The following is a 19,832-nucleotide window of genomic DNA, read 5'->3' on the forward strand; positions in this document are numbered from 1 at the left end:
TTTAAGATTTGTTATAAATAGCATTGATTTTATAATAAATGTAATTTATTTATATTTTATATTACGTTAATATTATAAATTATTTGATATATTTTAATAAATAATGTTGTGCTGAAAATTTTGATAAACATATAAATAATTAATATTTTAATTATTTATGAAATGCAAATATGTTATTTATAAAAATCTTCTTCTATTATACGGTAAAGTTATATTATAATCATATAATATTGTATAATACAGTATAATGAAAAAATACTAAATAAAATATATTTTGATTTTATATAAATGCATAAAGTTATATATTAAATATAATATTTCATGATTTTTATTTATATTATATGAATTTCTTAATTTATTATTTAATTAAAACTTTTTAGAGACTATATATATATATATATATATATATATATATATATATAATATTAATAAAACAAGTTATTTAATGAACAATTGGTAAAGATTATAGAAATGATGTTTTAAAAATTTTTGTGTCAAAATTATCTCTCCGCAAAATATTATTAATTTGAATTTTATAAAAATATCAAATTTAAATAGAGTTGTCGACTACACTATTGTAAGTGTAATGACCAAATGCATACTTTAATCCCTGAAAATTACTAATAAAAGTTTAAACCTATCCATTGAGTGATAAATGTGGAAAATCTAAGGGTCTATATGTGATGATATGTTATGCCTCAATGGTTTGCATTAATGACTAAACTATTTCTATCATATGGTTAGTCCTATCATTTTGTGACTTTAACTTTCAGATCACATTGAAATGTTTGTTTTATAACTTTTAATTATATTTAATTATATTTTGATTTTGTTTAAGATATATTTTAATGTCTATTTTGTGTTTTGTTTTTAAATGTATTTTTAAATGTTTTATTTTATTTGTAATTTATACTTTATGTTTAATTTAAAATATTAAACCTTTTTATTGTTACTCAACGACCGATAAAATAGCAGTTTTAAATATGAAATACTTAATCAAAATATACGAGAAAACAACATCAAAGCTAAAGTAAAACAATTTCAAGAAATATAAGATAAAAATGTTGATTTATGTTAAGCATTATTATGAAAATTGAAAAAATTATTTATTTCTAATATAAACTTTATAAGTATTTTATTAAAAACAACACTATTTTTATTAAATATTCTCATAAATTTACATATGTTTAGACGTTGTTTAGATCATATTAATTAATATACAGTAATATTAAAAGATAAATGTTTGAATTTTTTTTATTTAAATTAAAGTTTTTTGATTAATATGATTCAATGCATAAAATATTGTATAAATTAATATTTATATATACTGTTTATGTTAATTTTTTGTTATTTAGTTTTTTGTCAATATTTGCAATAATTAATATTAGCATTGATTAGCAATATATTAAATTATGTATTAATAGTAGAGTTCGGGAAACTTCCCAAGGGAGGGAATTTCCCTAAAAAATTCCATAATTTTCCCACAAAATAACTCTCCTTTCATCATTAGAAAGAAAAATATATTTTATATTACAATAAATACTACCAAAACTATTTTTGCATAAAATTACATTGAAATATTAAGAAATTAATTTTAATTCAATAAATTTAGTTATGTTTTTTAACAATATCACTCAAAACGCAGTTTAATATAATATTTATTTTTCAAACATTATAATAAAATTTTATGTTTAGTGTTCAATAGCACACAGTTTTATTCCTTAAAAATTCCTAATGAAAATAGAAAATAAGATCCTTTGGTTAATAAACTGTGGGATGGAATTTGATTGAACCCTAATTAATATAACATTTAAAAATTTTTTAATAACATATGATTAATATTACTCTTTAATGTAAGAGTAGTTATGTTAAACGGATTAATCATCTAATAGTGTATATTAGTGGTCGTAATCGATGTTCTGATTGGTTAATGACCACAATTTATTGTCCGTAAAATTGATTTAATTTATTGACAATTAAATTTTGTGACTAACCTATTGATTATATATTTTTTAATTTGAGTTATTCAGTAAATGGTAATTACATATAAAATATTAAAATATATTATTATTAGACAAGACATTTAATTATCTTAATATTTATTTAACCTAATAATCAAAACACATTATTTTAAAATAAATTACTGTATTAGAGCTAATAAATTCTTTAGTCATTATTTTTTAAATAATTAAATTATTGATATTATAGCGACGTTTAACAATACTTTTTATAATTATTGTATGTATTTATGTAATAAAAAATATATGAATTTTGAGTGTTAAACCAAATAATAAAAATATTTATTAATGTCTAAAAAATTTTATTTTATAATTGTCTTTGGTTACAAATTATATAATAATAATTTATATAAATTAAAAATTAAAAGATAATTAAAATTAATTGAATACAAATATGATAACTTATATACATTATACCGGTATAATATAATATAAATATGTATTTTAGTACTAATAAATAGTTTCTAGCAGTTTATGCATTTATTAAAAATAACAAAAGTTTTGTTATTAAATTGATTAAAGTATACTCTATATTAATGATATTGATTTTTTAAACAAAAGATTACATTTAATGTATAAATGAAATAAAATGTATTTATTTTTACCTTTTATTCTTATTTATTGTTAATTCAGCAGAAAAATGATAAATCATTAATACATTAATATAGAGTAAAATGTTTATTATACTTATTTATCAAACATTGTGTGACTTACAATCAATCCATAATCATTTGCGACTATAATCAATATAATATCAAAACAAAGATAAACTTTCAAAGTATAACTAAATAAAATATGGTATAAATTGTATATTATTTGAATTAATTATAATAAATCATAGTTTTTATGACATAAGACTTTATAGACTTATATATTATGATATATTGTTATTTTGCTTAAACTTATACATCGAATCTCTAAGCGATGAATATATTATTAGATAACAAACATTTGAAATATTTTGAAATATCAATAAATGTTTTATAAATCTATTCATTTTATATATTTAAACATAAACTTTTAATGCATATACAGTATTCATAAAATTTCATTGATAATAATTATACAGTATTTAAAATAAAATATTAAAAAACAGAAAGCAATATATTATTTGTCAAAAAATTATAACAAAATGGTCTTTTATTTAATGGTATTATTTATATGCAATATGCAATATAAAGTATAATATTATATATTTATTAAATAATTATTTAAAATATAATTAAAATATATGTTTTATAATCTTATTATCTATCGTTTGCTGCGTTAACCATAAATATTTTAATTGCTAATAAAAATATTAATAGATATACTAATTAATATAGTTTACACATTGTTCTCAAATGACTTAAAATCATTTGATACTTTTGGGCAAAAGTTAATAGCATAGTATGTGATAATACTCTAATACTGTACTTTATTACCAATCATTAGTGGATAAAAAATCAAAATTAACAGCAATTTATTATAAAAAACATCGCTTTTATATTTTTAGTTTTTATAAAAATAATACAGGTTATTTTTTAAATTAGCATCAACACTTTGACTAAAATTTTTAAATGTTTTGTTTAATTTTTATAAATATATGATCATAAAATAATAAACAATGGACTATATAATTCATATAATTAAATAATATATATTTTAAAACTCAATTTACTTTAAATAAATAAACTTAATCTTACATCAAATAACACAATTACAGATTAAAAAAAATATGTTACAAATATGCTTTTAGTAAATGTGTAATGTAAAATATTGTATACTACACTCAAATACATAATAACTATAATAATAGTTAAAAATATTGAACTTCGAAAATTGATATTTATTTAATAAATATAATTTACTTAACATTGTATACTCAAAATAATTAATTAAATAAATAAAAATTGAGTCAATATTTTTGTATTCAAATAAAAATAATAACTACTTTTTAATCATTTTTATTTAAAAATTATTATAATTTATTTTGATTTAATATAAAAAAGCAACAACAAAAATACCAAAATTATATATATTGGTAAATTGTAATTGTAAAATTGTGATATAATAATGTATATCTTTTAACAATATTTACAATTGAGCATTTATCTGTTTAAAACATGCAATTTTAAAAAAATTATTGAAATTATATTGTATTATATTATATACAATATTTTATATGTTTCATTATACAATAAAATTGATGCATTAAACGGTTGTAAAATACAGTAAATACATAATAATATATTATTGTATCTTAAATGAAAGTAATGAGCAAAAAATGAGATTTGATTCACATCAACGAAAACAACTTAAGCAAAACGTTTTGACATAATTAATATGATATAAATTTTCTTAATAATTATATACTATTTATTTTATCTACACTATTAGTGAATAATAGTTAATTTAATCAATAATTAATTAATTGAATTTGTTAGATTATATACTTTCGCCAAAATGAGTGCCAAATGTCTACAAACAAAATATATCATTAATATCATTAAGTCAAATACATATTAATCAAATTATGAACTTTTTTGAAGATATGTTAAAACTGGTGCAAAACAATTAAAATATTTTATACACTAAAAATATTTATAAGAAGTTGACTTTTAAATTTTGGCTTAAAATGTATGAAATAAAATGCAATGTTATAAGCATTACAGTTAAGTTAGATTTAAGTACTAATTAATTTGTTTTGTGAGTCGAGAATGAGTTTTTATCTTAGATTTACATTTGCCATTAAAAATGAGACCAACAAACAAATAAAACAAACAATTATCTTATTTTTACATAACTTATTGTTGATACTAAATAATGTAAAAACAGAAATTATTTTTTTATAAATGCAATGTTAAAAAAACAAGAATTTACTACAACTATTAGTCTAATTTATTTGCAACAAAAATGTAATTTATTAATAATATATATTTTAAAAAATAAAGTCTGAACTTTTGCCAAATATTTTATTACATTTTAAGCCCAAAATGTGTTTTTGATTTTATAAATATATTTTTTCTAAAATCTATTTTTAATATTTACCAACAATTGTAAAAATATTTTATTTTATATTACTTTTGATATAATATTAACTAATAATAAAAACTATACATAAATTAAAATAAATACATTAAAAGTTTTTAATATTGCAGTAAATGTATAATATTTTTAGATTTTATAATACATAGACAATTGATGTCAATAAAATATCAAAATTATAAATTTAATAATGTTTAAGCAATACATTAACTTTATATTATTTTTATAACTTAAGTAATAATCATTTCAGAAAAAGTTAAATTGAAATTTATTTCAGTTAAATCCTCTTTTTATTTGTTTTAAAAAATCCATTTTTAACATTATTGTATTTAATATGTATAATGCTATAAGATTTTGTGCATTTTTACAATATATCATAATATATTTTTTAAATATCTCATATGAATTTTTAAAGAAAGCAATCAATACTAATATAGTTTGTTATTAAAGCATTTTTATCCTACTTTAAGTTTATCTTTTGATATATATATATATATATATATTAATATATATACATTTATTTTTTAAATTAAAAATTATTAAAATCTAATTACAATATTGTTTCGATAGTTTCTTTATTTAAAATTTTTAATTATTTACTTATTAAGATACATATAATAATTGTTCCAGTAATAGTAATATACAAAAAAATATTACTGTTACTATTTTTGTCAAATATTTTAAAAAGTATTTATAAATTAAAAGTTTTGCGAATTTTTGACTATATCTTCCATAAATAAACTGTTAATCTTAATCATATCATTGATTAATAAAATATTTAATTAATTTTAAAAATATATTTTATTAATAAAACTAAAATTACACAAAAATATATCATTTTAGCGATAATATTAAACTTAGATTTTATTAAGAGTTTTATTAAAATTTATTATATTTAAAATAAAAAGTTTTGTTAATATTTTTATAAAAATAATTAGCATTTATTATAACTATATAAACATAACTACAAAACACATAATTATTATTATACTTTTAATAGATGACACCATTAAAGTATAGTTAAATAATCAGTAAAATACTAAAATTCTTTAAGTAACTTATTATTTTTTACGACACAGTAATTAATATTTTGTTTTTAAAAAAGTAAAGACACCTTTATTTTATATACTATAATAGTTTTTATTATATAAATATAGTCAAAATTTAGTCTACATGAATTAAAAATGTTTGTTTTTTGTAGTATTTGCAATTTTATTAACTCATATATATTTTATATTATATTATTTATATATTATATATATTTTATTACAATTTATATAAGTTGTTGTAATTTAAAAACATATAACAGCATTATATCATTACTTCATTCTAATATAAATAATGAAATTTTATATAAAAATGTGTTAATATTAACACATTTTAATTTTGATAATATTTGGTATTTGCTATTCTTTAGTTGTTATACCGGTATAGCAAACATATTCAAAAACATTATATATGTAAATCTCTTAAATGTAAATCTGTATGTCTTCTAACTGTTATTACAGTTATTCGGTAATAAATATATAATTAGATAAAATAATAAAATGTTTTGCATATAATTTAGTGTTCTGTCAGTTATCTAATATAATAGTGATTGAGAATCACTGGTCTAACCAATTGTACTGAGATTTGGCTAATGGATAGCACTAATGGAATATTCATATAAAATGGATAATTGAATTGTTTTGACATAAAATGTGTTAACACTTTCATTTAGTACTGTGAATACAGTTGTAAATTAATGGTTTTATTCTTTATAAGACACTTATTGATAGTAATACTTGAAATTAAATATCTAATGATTTTCTGTAAATAAAGAAATACTTTGTTGTAATTTTCATATTTTGTTAAACATATTTTGTAACTTTAGTTTATATAAAGACTTATCAATCATTTATTTTGATTACATTTTACATTAAAAATATCACAATTTATTTAATGCAAATAAATTTTTCTGTTTGTTATTATGTATTATTTGTGTGCAAACTATATTACTTGCATTGTTTCTAATTGAAGAAACAATTTAAATATTTATTTTATGTATAAATTCTAAAATTATTAGTTTTAATATTATTGATTTTTAAACATAAATTAATAAATTAAGTTATAATTAGAATTTTGTCGGTTATTATTGACAAAATTACATTTAATAAAATACACTTTTTCTATAATTAAAATAATTAATTAAAATATATTTAGTTTTAATTGTTAAGTTAAGTAGATTGTATAAATAAATAAATATAAATAATATATTGTGATAGAATGGTGGGCGCCTCCAGAGTAAAGTAATAAAGAATACTTTATTATGTTTATTGTAAATAAGCTTTACTGTATTTAAAGCTCTATTGTATCTAATGTTATTCTATGTTAAATTATACATGTAATTATCAAATATGATTATCATTAATAACTCATTTATGTTATATTTAATTACCGATTTTTATGAATATTATCTTTAAGAATATTGTATAAAATAATTATATAAAGTTATATGTTAATTATAATTATGTTAAATTAGTTAAATTAGTTAAATTAATTATTATAAGTTATATATACTCACACATGTTATACTTACGATTTATCGATACCCTTACATTATATTATAAATAAAATATAACTTGTGGGCCTACGGGCCTGCACCTGAACACAAATAACGTCTACTATTAATACCTATCAACAGTCTATGTGTATTGATTGGGGATATAATTCCGTTTCCACGGATGGGTTCCCATGAAATCCGAGAAAGGCTTCCGTAAGACTAAAATAAATTGACCAGTGGCCAGTAAGCCCCGAGAGGGTCACCCAATGATTACGTGATGCCCGCGAAGTGTCCTATAAGATACCCATCCATAAATTACGCGCATTACCTTTGCAGTGATATCCATTATTTTATATATTCACGGTATCCGGTTATTCGGACCGTGTTAACGGGACCAACCTAATTATACCCATAATACCATCCCCGTTACAATATAACTAAAAAATAAAATTTTAAAACAAAAAATATGCCATATAATTTTAGTAACTTTCAATAAAATCAATTTTTTAGTTAGGCACAAAAATTCTATTTAATAAAAATATAATATTAATATAATTAAATATAATTTCACAATTTACCTAAAATTTATTATTTATTAATTGCATAATAATTGAGTTAATTTTATTTGAATAAAAAATAAAATTTTAATGATTATATCCCATAATTGCTTTTATTATAAATAAAAATACAATTTCTTTTATAAACTTTAGATTGGATTTTGTTAATAAAATATAAGAATTTAATGTTTAAAAACAACACTTTGAGCACACATTTGATGTATATTTTTATTGAATATTTTTATAATACAAAGTATTAAAGTTTGCTTTCAAAAGATGTTTGAATATCAGCTAAGATTGAATAGACAAACACATTATGAAAATTCTAATCAATAATAATAATAAAATAGACTAATACGGGTAAAGTACAGTATAGTTAGTTAAAAATACTATATACAGTATATGTACAACAATTTTTGCAAACTAGAGGAAAAACTGAAACGGTTTTGGTTTACATTCAATTTCTAAATTTCGGTATTTTTAAAAAAATTAATAATTAAAAATATATTACATTACGTTGTATAATAAATGTATAGAAAAACGTCAAAGTAATGATTTGAAATTAATTTTATATAAAAATTCAATGTTCATAAGTTTTGAAAAAAAATTATCAACAACTTGATGTATTCAATTAATTATGTTTAATGAAAGGTAAATATACAAGTATTATATAAGTAATTTAAATATTTTGTTTATTCAATATAATAATTTTAAAGTATATATTAAACACCAACGAGTTATACAAATTTGTATATTAAATTTTTAAAATTTGTACTGATTTTATTCAAAACTATAGTAAACTTGACAAATTTAGGATGATACTTTAAAATAACAATACTAATTTTAACTAAAAGATCACTATTAAAAATGCTATACAATGTTAAAGTACCAGATTATATTTATCAATGACATTTTTTAAATAAATCAGTAAAGTTTAATTATAGTCTCGTAGATTTTTTTTTGTATATTTGTATATATAAAATATTTTTAAAATCTATTGATATAATCTATTTTCACGAATTCCTGAAAGGAATACGTATATGCATTCTAAAAGTCTGTCTGTCTGTCTGTCTGTCTGTCTGTCTGTCTGTCTGTCTGTCTGTCTGTCTGTCTGTCTGTCCCACGAGGACATAGGTTCGAATCCAGGCTCCGCTACAAAAAATTTTTTTGAATTTTTTTTTGATTTTTTTTGATTTTTTTCCTTTTTAAGTTAAGGAATTCGTATGGAAATGCTTTTAAAGCATTCTCAACTGGTATTAAATATATTGACAAAAAACTTTATTATTTGCAAATTTTGGATATTAATTACTTATAAAATTAATTAATTTAATATTTTTATTGTATATTTAATTTTTTATTTAAAAAAAATATAAATTTATATTGTTTTTAACTAATTTTGAACCGATTTTTATTTATTAGTTTCGGTTTGTTTTTAAATTTCTATGATTACGATATCTAAATAAAAAGATAATGTAAAATATACCATATATTAAGTCATAGTTATATGTATATAACTGGCTGTGTATGTGTGTGTATGTGTGTGTATGTGTGTGTATGTGTGTGTATGTGTGTGTATGTGTGTGTATGTGTGTGTATGTGTGTGTATGTGTGTGTATGTGTGTGTATGTGTGTGTATGTGTGTGTATGTGTGTGTATGTGTGTGTATGTGTGTGTATGTGTGTGTATGTGTGTGTATGTGTGTGTATGTGTGTGTATGTTAAGTACAATAACTTATATTCTTCGAGATTTCTAATCTAAAACTAGTAATCAAAGATATGCATTAACTCAATATAACTTAATCTAGCGTTTGATAAGATTTTTATGAGAGAGAGAGAGAGAGAGAGAGAGAGAGAGAGAGAGATTGAATCCTATCGGTGCCATTGCTGGTACTTAATGGCACCAAAATGAACACAACACAAGAAATAGGGTTATCTATTGTATGCTATTTAAAACACTCGGGAATTGCAATATAAAAGCCAATTGAAATGATAGTGAATTGTCAGGAAAGTCAGCAAATGCTTGTTTGGCCATTGATTGCGTTACGCAATGTTTTATACATTCATTTATTAACATTTTTTGTGATCTAATATATAGTATATATTATATAATTTATATATACATATAATATGTATGTTATATTATATTTCGGACAAACTATAAATAATAATTTGATAATTATATTTTAGTACCAAATTTTTTGATATTAACGAGTAATTGAAAGTTAATTTTATAATTAATAACTTAATTCCTAAAGTTATTTGAAATTCAATTCAATTTATAATATACTGTACTTTAATAATAATAAATAAACTTTTGATAAAAATATATATTATTAAAGATTATTTCTAAAAAATAGTAAATAAAACTGACACTAAAAGCAATTTTACAAAATTGAATATATTTTATATCTATATTTTATTAAATAGTATTAAATATATTACTGCATAATTCACTGTTTACTAAAGATTCTATATTTTGCAAACATTTGTTATTTTATCAAAAATATAGATTTATTTATATTTTATATTCTATCTAATAGTAATATACAGTATTATAGATTATATTAGTCCAATGCATTCAATTCATAAATATTATTATTAAATATTAATAGAATATTATTATTTATATTATAATGTTTTATAATATTTTCCAAAATTTTTATGAACTGAAAACAAATATATGTAATGTTTTGTTAGAATTAAAACTAATATTATTTGAGAAAAATATAATTGAATGTAAAATAAATATTAATAAAAATTAAATTAAATTATAATAAATATTTACAGTAAACGTTAAATCTATTTATTTGTAAAAGTATAAACATTGAGACCTCTAGTATCTGACAATATAAACAATAATTTTAATAATATAATAGTAAACCAATAGATGTCAATATAGTAATGCTTTTTATTTAAATCAAATCATTTTAAGTACGCAATGATTTGAAGTTACAATTTATAAGATATTTATAAAAATAATTTGTAAATTTATAGTCGTAATCATAATCAACAATATATTATATTAAAATATATTCATACAATTTAATTTATATAATGGACAAAGTATTCAAAAAACTTATTAAATTAATAAATTTATTTAAATAATTTGATTATTTTTAATATATTGTATATTTATATAAGTTATTTTATAATTTAATTTATTTTTAAATTTATTCATTTAATAAAATTTGAATATAGATTATTTCTATTTAAAAATAAAGTAAATTGATTTATTTATGTGTTTTAGTTAAACTATAAAAATAGTTAATATTATTACAACAATATAATAGATATAATAAAATAAACACTTTTGGTTATACTTTAGGTTTTTAAAGTGTCATCAAATACTCATTTGAAGCATTCAAAGCATTTGAATTGAGTTTAGCTTTAATACAGTATATCATTATTTATAGATACTGTATATTATATGTATTATATATTTTATCATACAGTATATACTGTACATAGAGATGGGCAAAAGTTTCTAATAAATTTCCGTGAGAATGTTTCTAGAAAATTTCTGAGGAATAAATTTCTATAGATATTTAACTTTATTGTTATACTATGGGATCCCCATATCTATAGCTATTGTAATATTATAAATTAACTAATGAGACATAATACTATACATATAATATTATACTATATAATGTAGATTACTATATAATACTATTATACAAATGGGATACCTATATAAATAATTATTTAATAATAATGAGTTTTCTAAAATTTTAGAACTAAAACTTTCTAAAAATTTCTCTATTATTTTATAAATTTCTCTTTTTTGCCATCACTAACTTTACATAAAATTTATATATATATTATATTATGTACATTTACGCCGCAGTTTACGCTTCAAAAAATTATAATTATTTATATCCTATATTATTGATTAGAATAATGTTATATAAATTTTATATTAATATTATTGTGTAAATAATTGAAAGCTGTGTCAATCAAATATATTGAATATACTATACCTGTTATACTATACAAAAAGTAATCATTATTTTAAAACATATTAAACTTTTAACCGACAATTTTTATACCTTATTATACCTTATTAAATGAATTAAATTGTTGCAACTCATAAATATCAACATATGGTTTAAATTGTTTAATATAAAAACACACACACAATGACAGATAAATATAAATTACAAATAATATATATATAAGTAAAGTATTTTTTCGAAAAAGTTTAAAATTGTCGTTAAATCAAATATTTATTTAATAATTTATTAGTCGGTTGAAAATATTTATCAATTTAATAATTATCATATAAATTGCCATTTATTTAAAAAATTAATAAACAATTTTTTCAAAATATGTCATGTTTTAATAAAATATAATTGAAATAATTTTTGATCATAATATTACTGAAAAATGTTTTAATAAAAACAACTAAAAAGAGTGAAAGAATTAAAATAAAAATTCGTTGTTTATTAAGTATATACACTATTAGTGAACTAATATTAGAATATCATTTGATTTTGATTTTTAAAAATTGTTTAAATAAATCCCAATAAAAATTTCGAGGTTCTGTCAAAAGTGTCGTTACTTTTTTTGAAAAAAATATATTAAGTTTTAAAAATGTCATAATTTATCTAATTATTGGACAAAGATTATCAAAACTAATTATGTATATTATAATTGTTAATCATTTGTAGTTATGTAATAAATTAACTTCAAAATTTGATATAACTAATGAAACTTTCTATTATGAACCACTTATATATATACAGTATATACTGTATTTATAAAAATATGTTTGTGTGTGTGTGCTGTCATTTACATCAAATATTAAATTTATTGATAATTATGATTTCATGTTATAAATTATAATAAATTAGAATTATATAAATCCATTGTAATTCAAATTATACATTAAATATATTGTATATATACAGAAATATATTGTGATATACAGTATATTAAGACTTTATTAAACTAATTTTAAGAAACACATTGAAACAGATTGTGTGTCTTAATTAACTGTATGTATGTTTGTTTATATTACGATTTAAAAAAATTCATAAGATTAATGATATACACAATATATATATAAATTTATATATATATATTACTAATAAATAGAAATAAAATAGAAATATCTTTGAAAAAAACGTTTTATTTCTTAATATTAAAATTTCGGACAATATTTAGAATTAATAAACGGAAATATAAATTAATTTTATGATATTAACCAATATTTTAATTAAATAGCAAATTTAAACAATTTATTATGTTGTTTAGTCAATATTGATAAATCAGTACACATTAATAATGTAGTCTATTATTATATAATACTCAATGTTCATTATTTATATGTAGAAATTATGATTAAAAATTAAATCAAATATGTATTTTATTATAATTTATAAATTAAGATTTTATTTGTACAAATTGTGATAACGTTTTAAAATTTTTTTAAAAGTTCATAATTTGAAAGTTTTATTATTTATTAAACATGATTATTTCTCATTTTATATATTATTTAAAAATAATCTATTATAATTTATTCAATTATAAATATAATCTACATAATTATATTGTTAAGATATTAATTTTAACAAATGTTTTATAAATACAATAATAAAAACATTTACTGTCAACAAAATTTAAAATGTAGTTCAGTATTATGTCTGGCAATATTTTGTATGATCAGCATTTTCATATGGTTTTATAGTTTATATAATATAAATTGTTGTCAATGATATATAATATAAATTATTGATTTGATTTTGATTAGTAATCACATTAATAATAATATTTTAAAAATTACTAATACCAGCAGTAATTATTTTAGTATAGATCACTAAATTATTGGTATTATATATAATTTTATGTATTCGTTGATATAAATTGTTACAATTATTTGATAGTAATTTATTTAATTAGTTAAAAATTATTTGTTTTGAATTCAACTGAAATCCAAAGTGTTGACTCAAAATAGTGTGAAAACAATGTGTGGTTATAGAGTTTCAGAAATTTAATTTTTTAATATTATTAACTTTAATAAGCATTATGAATAGAAAATTTAAATATTTTTATTTAACATATTATTATAATATATTTAATGGCATTAAATACATTTATTTTGTGTCAATTTAATTTAAATTCAAATATTCTTATACTCCCAAAGATAATACTTTTAGTATATATACACACTATTTGCTGTAATGTTCTCAATAAATACATAATATATTCTGAAAAAATCTTAGAAAAAATATCTCAAATATGATTGAATACAAAAATTTAAATTTATATTATCTTCTTTTTGCAAATATTCTCAACTATAAGAAATGATAAAATTAATACAAAATAACTACTTTTAGATAAACTTTTATCACTATTCAAAAGTCATAGGACTGATGATAGTATAATATTAAAGCATAAAAATGTTAAAATAAAAGTGATTTTGCATATATATATATATATATATATATACAGTATATTTATATAAATTTACATTATATATGCATATAATCTTATATTAATATATATATATATATATAATATAAAATTTTATTTATATCCTTATGATTTATGAGTTATATTACAAAATAATATTTTAGAAAACATTTTATATAATTGATATAAAATTATAAAGTTATAAAATTTTCAATATTTATTAAATTAAAAGTCAAACTTAATAATTTTAACATTAAATTATTAAAAAATCAAATTTATTAAAACTGTTGTAACGGCAACTCATATAATGTTTGTTCCGTTAACTAATTGTTTTGACAATCAATAAATATAGTGGAAAACTAATTATATGTTTTAGAACGTTATATACGTATATCAAATAGTATATGAAATAGTTATCATATAATAAATGGTTTATTTTAAATATAGTTTTAAATATTTTATTTGATTATATGTTTAAAAATATAATAATATTTTAACAAAAATACCCATTTTATAAATACCTATTCACTCAATCATTGAAACAATTAATGAATAAATCAATTATTTATTATCTTTTCTACTTTTATATGAATTTATATTTTTTATTGATTTTTGTTAAATTGCTTTCAAACGAATAGTTAATTCTTGGTTTGAATTTGTGTTGTTATTGTTGTTTGCAATTAGTCTTTCTTATAGTGAATGAGATTCACTAAAAATTTATTAACACTTAAACCTATGAAGTATTCATTAGTTACTCAAAAGGATTTTACTCTTTAATTGATTTCTTTCACTTATATTGACTGTACTTTCAATTGTCATTATTTTTATTTTAATTAAATTTAGTCACTTTAATAGCAAATATCATATAATGTAATATAATAATAATTTTTTAAAGAATTTAACAATAATTTTAGTATATATATTGTTGCGGATATGACCTTAAATTATCCTTAATTTTATTATATTGATCTTAACTTTATATCTTTAATTTTAATTTTTTAAAACTTATTTTGATATTCATTGTAAAGTTATTTTATACATGTATTTAATCTTAAGTTTATGCTTATAATGATTTTTATTTGTTTTTACTGTCTCTACCGTTCAGTACTTAACTTACCTATTCTTGAAAGTGATAGACTATCACTAATAGCTCAATGGTAGTCATCACTGACACCAGTAGATTGATGACTGACCTCAAACACTATAAAGACCTACTGCCGAATCAGGACATACCAGCCTTTTAGTGCTATACATACTGCTACACAATTACACAGCATTCATATCCATGAGCTCTACTATACCATACATTATATCATAATTTTTACTATTTATATTACTCTGACTTGTGTTTAAATTATATGAACTATAATTTGATCGCCGCTAAATTCAAATGGACTCTAGACAGCACCGTCTGATTGATCCTATCTATTGCTGGTCTCACTACTTGAGGATCAATAGTATTGCTTGACTGTCATCTCATCTGTCAATACTACTCACAGCTCTATGTTGGCAACTTTTTTACTGTTATCAACTTGAGCTGACATATATAACACAATACTGCCGCACCAGTAGTGCCTAACCCGGAGTTAGAACAGAGACTCAGTCAACAATATTTTTCTTTCACTTCAGTTTACACATACAATCACTAAATTATTATTTTGTTTTACTTCGTGTCCTCTCATTACTACCGCTGGCTAACGAATCGATATATATATCACGCATTGTAAGCGTTTTTAAGTCATTGAAACTTTTGGGATCTACTCCTTGGCCTTCTCTTTGGTCACCATTACTTCATTGATAATCTTATTACTTGTGTCTCATATGAACAACACAAGTGATCCACTCTATCACCTAATTGGTATCATAACAATATGTTCGGCAAAGTTCTATCTGTTATCGGTCTCATACTGACTCACTCGACATAACAGCCCTATTGATCTGTTGCTTATAATGTCCGACACAAACAACTGATCAATAAATTAGAACAATAACTAACCGATTGATATACAGTATCTACTAATCCATTCATCTACTTGTGGTTGGAAAGGGATCTAACCCTAACTACAACTATAACAATATATATATTATTACCAGTAATTATTAAGTAATTAATTTAGAGGAATCATAATATAATTATTTATTTTTAAAAATTATAAAATTCATTAATTATAATTTAATGTGAATTATATTTAAATAAATATCGAGTGTTTCCAATAAATTAATAAAATTTTTCTATAATTATATTTATTATTAATTGTTTGTTTATTTTTTAAAATTTTTAAATTAATGTCATATTTCAATCTATTGTTAAATTTAATTTAAATTAATTATTTTCTAATTATATCTATAATATATAATATTCTAAATCTGATTAATTTATATTTAGTATTACAATCTATAATAAATAATACATATTTAATATCATCATTAAATAAGTATAAATAAATTGAGACTTATAGTCATTCTCTTATAATATCTGACAATTGTATTATGTTTTGAGTATTAAAAAATGTTTAAATGCCTAAAGTGTATCATAAGTATAATAGTGTTGTGTTATTATTGACGACCTCTTATAAGATCTGTTAATAGACTACCGATATGTTCAACCTATAGGCGCTGCCAATACATACCAGTAAGTCAAAGGGTCACATAATGCATATAAAGTAACTGTAAAATTATCAAGGTAATTTGTACTGTACTGTACTGTATATTGAATATGAATAAGTTGACAAATCTATTAAAATATACTATAATAGTTCCCTTTTATTATACCTAAAAATATATCTCAATTAGTTAATTGAAAAATAATTTTTAGCTATAATACTATAAAAATTATCTATAAAACTACAGTACATATAAAGTAATAGTAACTTATATTATATTTAAATTGGTAAATATTTGAAATAATGCTAAAATTTTTATTTTAATAAATATTGTTAAATAAACAAAATAAATTTATCAAACTTATATTAACTTTGAATCTAAATTTAGTTGAATTTTATTTACATTTGTATTGGACATAAAAATAATAAATAAGGAAAATCTAAATCAGAAATCTTTTGGGCATTTATTTCAAATTTAGTTAACTTTGATCTCAAAGTCTACATACTTTGCTTCAAACTATTGCAAACTAGTAGTCCCGATGACTGCAATTTGTTATTATATTATTTGTCATCCAAAATACCCATCGATTTAAGTTAAGGTTAAATATATATTAATGAGGAAAAATGAATCAAATATTTAACGCTTTTCAAACAAAAACCTTTTTATAGACTTTATTTACGCAATATTTTTATAAAAAAAAAACAAAGTTTTCCCATAAATTGCTTACAAAAATTGCCAATTTTGTTGAACAACGCTATTATAAATAAAAATCAGAAAAAAGAAAACCTTAAAAACAAAAAGCATATTATTTTTCAATTACAGTACAGTATATGACAAACTTTGATATTCACATAACACTTACTATAATATCAGTACTTCAAATGAGATAAAGTATTATCTATTAAAAATATTTTGATTTATATTTTTATTGATTACAATTTTTTCCTTAATAATTAATAATTGATTTTTCTGTCCAATAAAACTTATATAACTTTAATAATTTAAGCAAATTGTTGTTGTATAATACAATAACAATTTATTGCTTTTATATAAATTATTGTTTGATAATTATAATAACCGATATACAAATAGTGTCAAAATAGATAATGTTTCTGGACTTTAGAAATTTAAAATTGTTTTACTCATTTAAACATTATATTCATTATATTAATTTATAATCAATATACAATATTGTAAAATTGATTGAATTATGTGTATTATATAAGATTTACAAAATAAACTTATCATTAGATTCTCCATTAATTTAGTTATATTTTGGTCACTATAAGCATATCTTTTTGATTATTGCCTTTCCGTTTACTAACATCTGCTAAACTGTCATAAGGAGTGACACATAATTTTCACATAACATCACACATTAAAATGATTGACCTATATTTTGCTGCTTTTTATAAATTTAAGTAATAATCATATCCCCAAAAAATTAAATATATATTAGATTATTATAAATGCTGTTATATTTTTTGCTTATATTTATATCACTCATATGTCTTTCAAATGTCACATTAAATTAGGTTTATATTAAATTCATATCCCATAAAATAAGAATTTTTTGTAATCTTTATAATTTAAATATAATTTTGTTTGTCTCATAAAAATGCAAATTTTATATATGGTATATGATAAAGATATTTAAATAGCTATTAAATAATTATAGTGATAATTTTTAAATAATAATTTAATTTTATTAAGAAATTGATAAATAATATCATAATTATTTGAGTGCATAAAAAGTCAAACTTAACTTAATTAGAATTGAGTTTATTTGAAATAATTTGATAAAATGTGGTAAATTTTTTTTAGTAAAATTAAATAAACAGTCAAACTTTAGTTTTAATGATGACATCACGTAAACCATAAGCTTTAACTAATGAAATCAGATAATTAGCTTTTATAGGAATAGCAAATATACAGTAAGTAATTGATTTTCTTTATTGTCATATATTTCTTGTATCTCATTAATATAGATAACTAAACCTTATTATATATCAAAAATTGATACGATTTTACAATTGCTTATAAATTATAAGTATAAATTTTATACTGTAAGCATATCGATATATTACGATAAAAATTATTGTAAATCATTGCAATAAAAAATATAATATATCTGAGAATATTCTGTGAAAAAGATATAATTTAAATGTTAGGCACAGAATCTAATTGAACTTTCAATCTATTAAATTGAAATCCTATCCAAATTGATTGATTCAAATTATTGACCGAATAATAAACTATAATATAGTTATATTAATGATAAGATAGATATATATGTTTTGGCAAATATATTGGGCTTTTGACTGGTATATGACGTCAACAGTGGTAATAGTTGTAGCATTTGGTACAGCATTTGGTGGCATCTGTTTCTTGCAGTCTATTCTATGCTTATATGTATTGTTAGTGTTGTGTTGTGTTGTGTTATATGTTAGACGCAATCGATTTGTTTAGCGATTTCATAGTCATATGCATTACAGGCATTACGTAAGCACTGAATCGTTAGACTAGTGCTGTATAAACACAAGTTTTATTATTTTAATATATGTTTTTTATTATTAAATATTTAATTATGTATCAGCAATAATATCAAATATTTATTATCAAGTGCTATATTATTACTAATGCCATAAAATTAAAATGTTGGCAAAAATGT

At 19.3% G+C, this 19,832-nt stretch overlaps 1 protein-coding gene across 1 annotated transcript in view; it reads left to right on the forward strand.

The window, feature by feature from the left end:
• Nucleotides 1–19,832, forward strand: part of LOC128959555 (cAMP-specific 3',5'-cyclic phosphodiesterase-like) — a 96,346-nt gene that overhangs the window by 16,834 nt on the left and 59,680 nt on the right. The window lies entirely within an intron of this gene.

The sequence above is a fragment of the Oppia nitens genome, unplaced genomic scaffold, assembly GCF_028296485.1.
Source record: "Oppia nitens isolate AA-2021 unplaced genomic scaffold, nextdenovo-longstitch-racon4-pilon3 scaffold4_pilon_pilon_pilon, whole genome shotgun sequence".
NCBI lineage: Eukaryota > Metazoa > Arthropoda > Arachnida > Sarcoptiformes > Oppiidae > Oppia > Oppia nitens.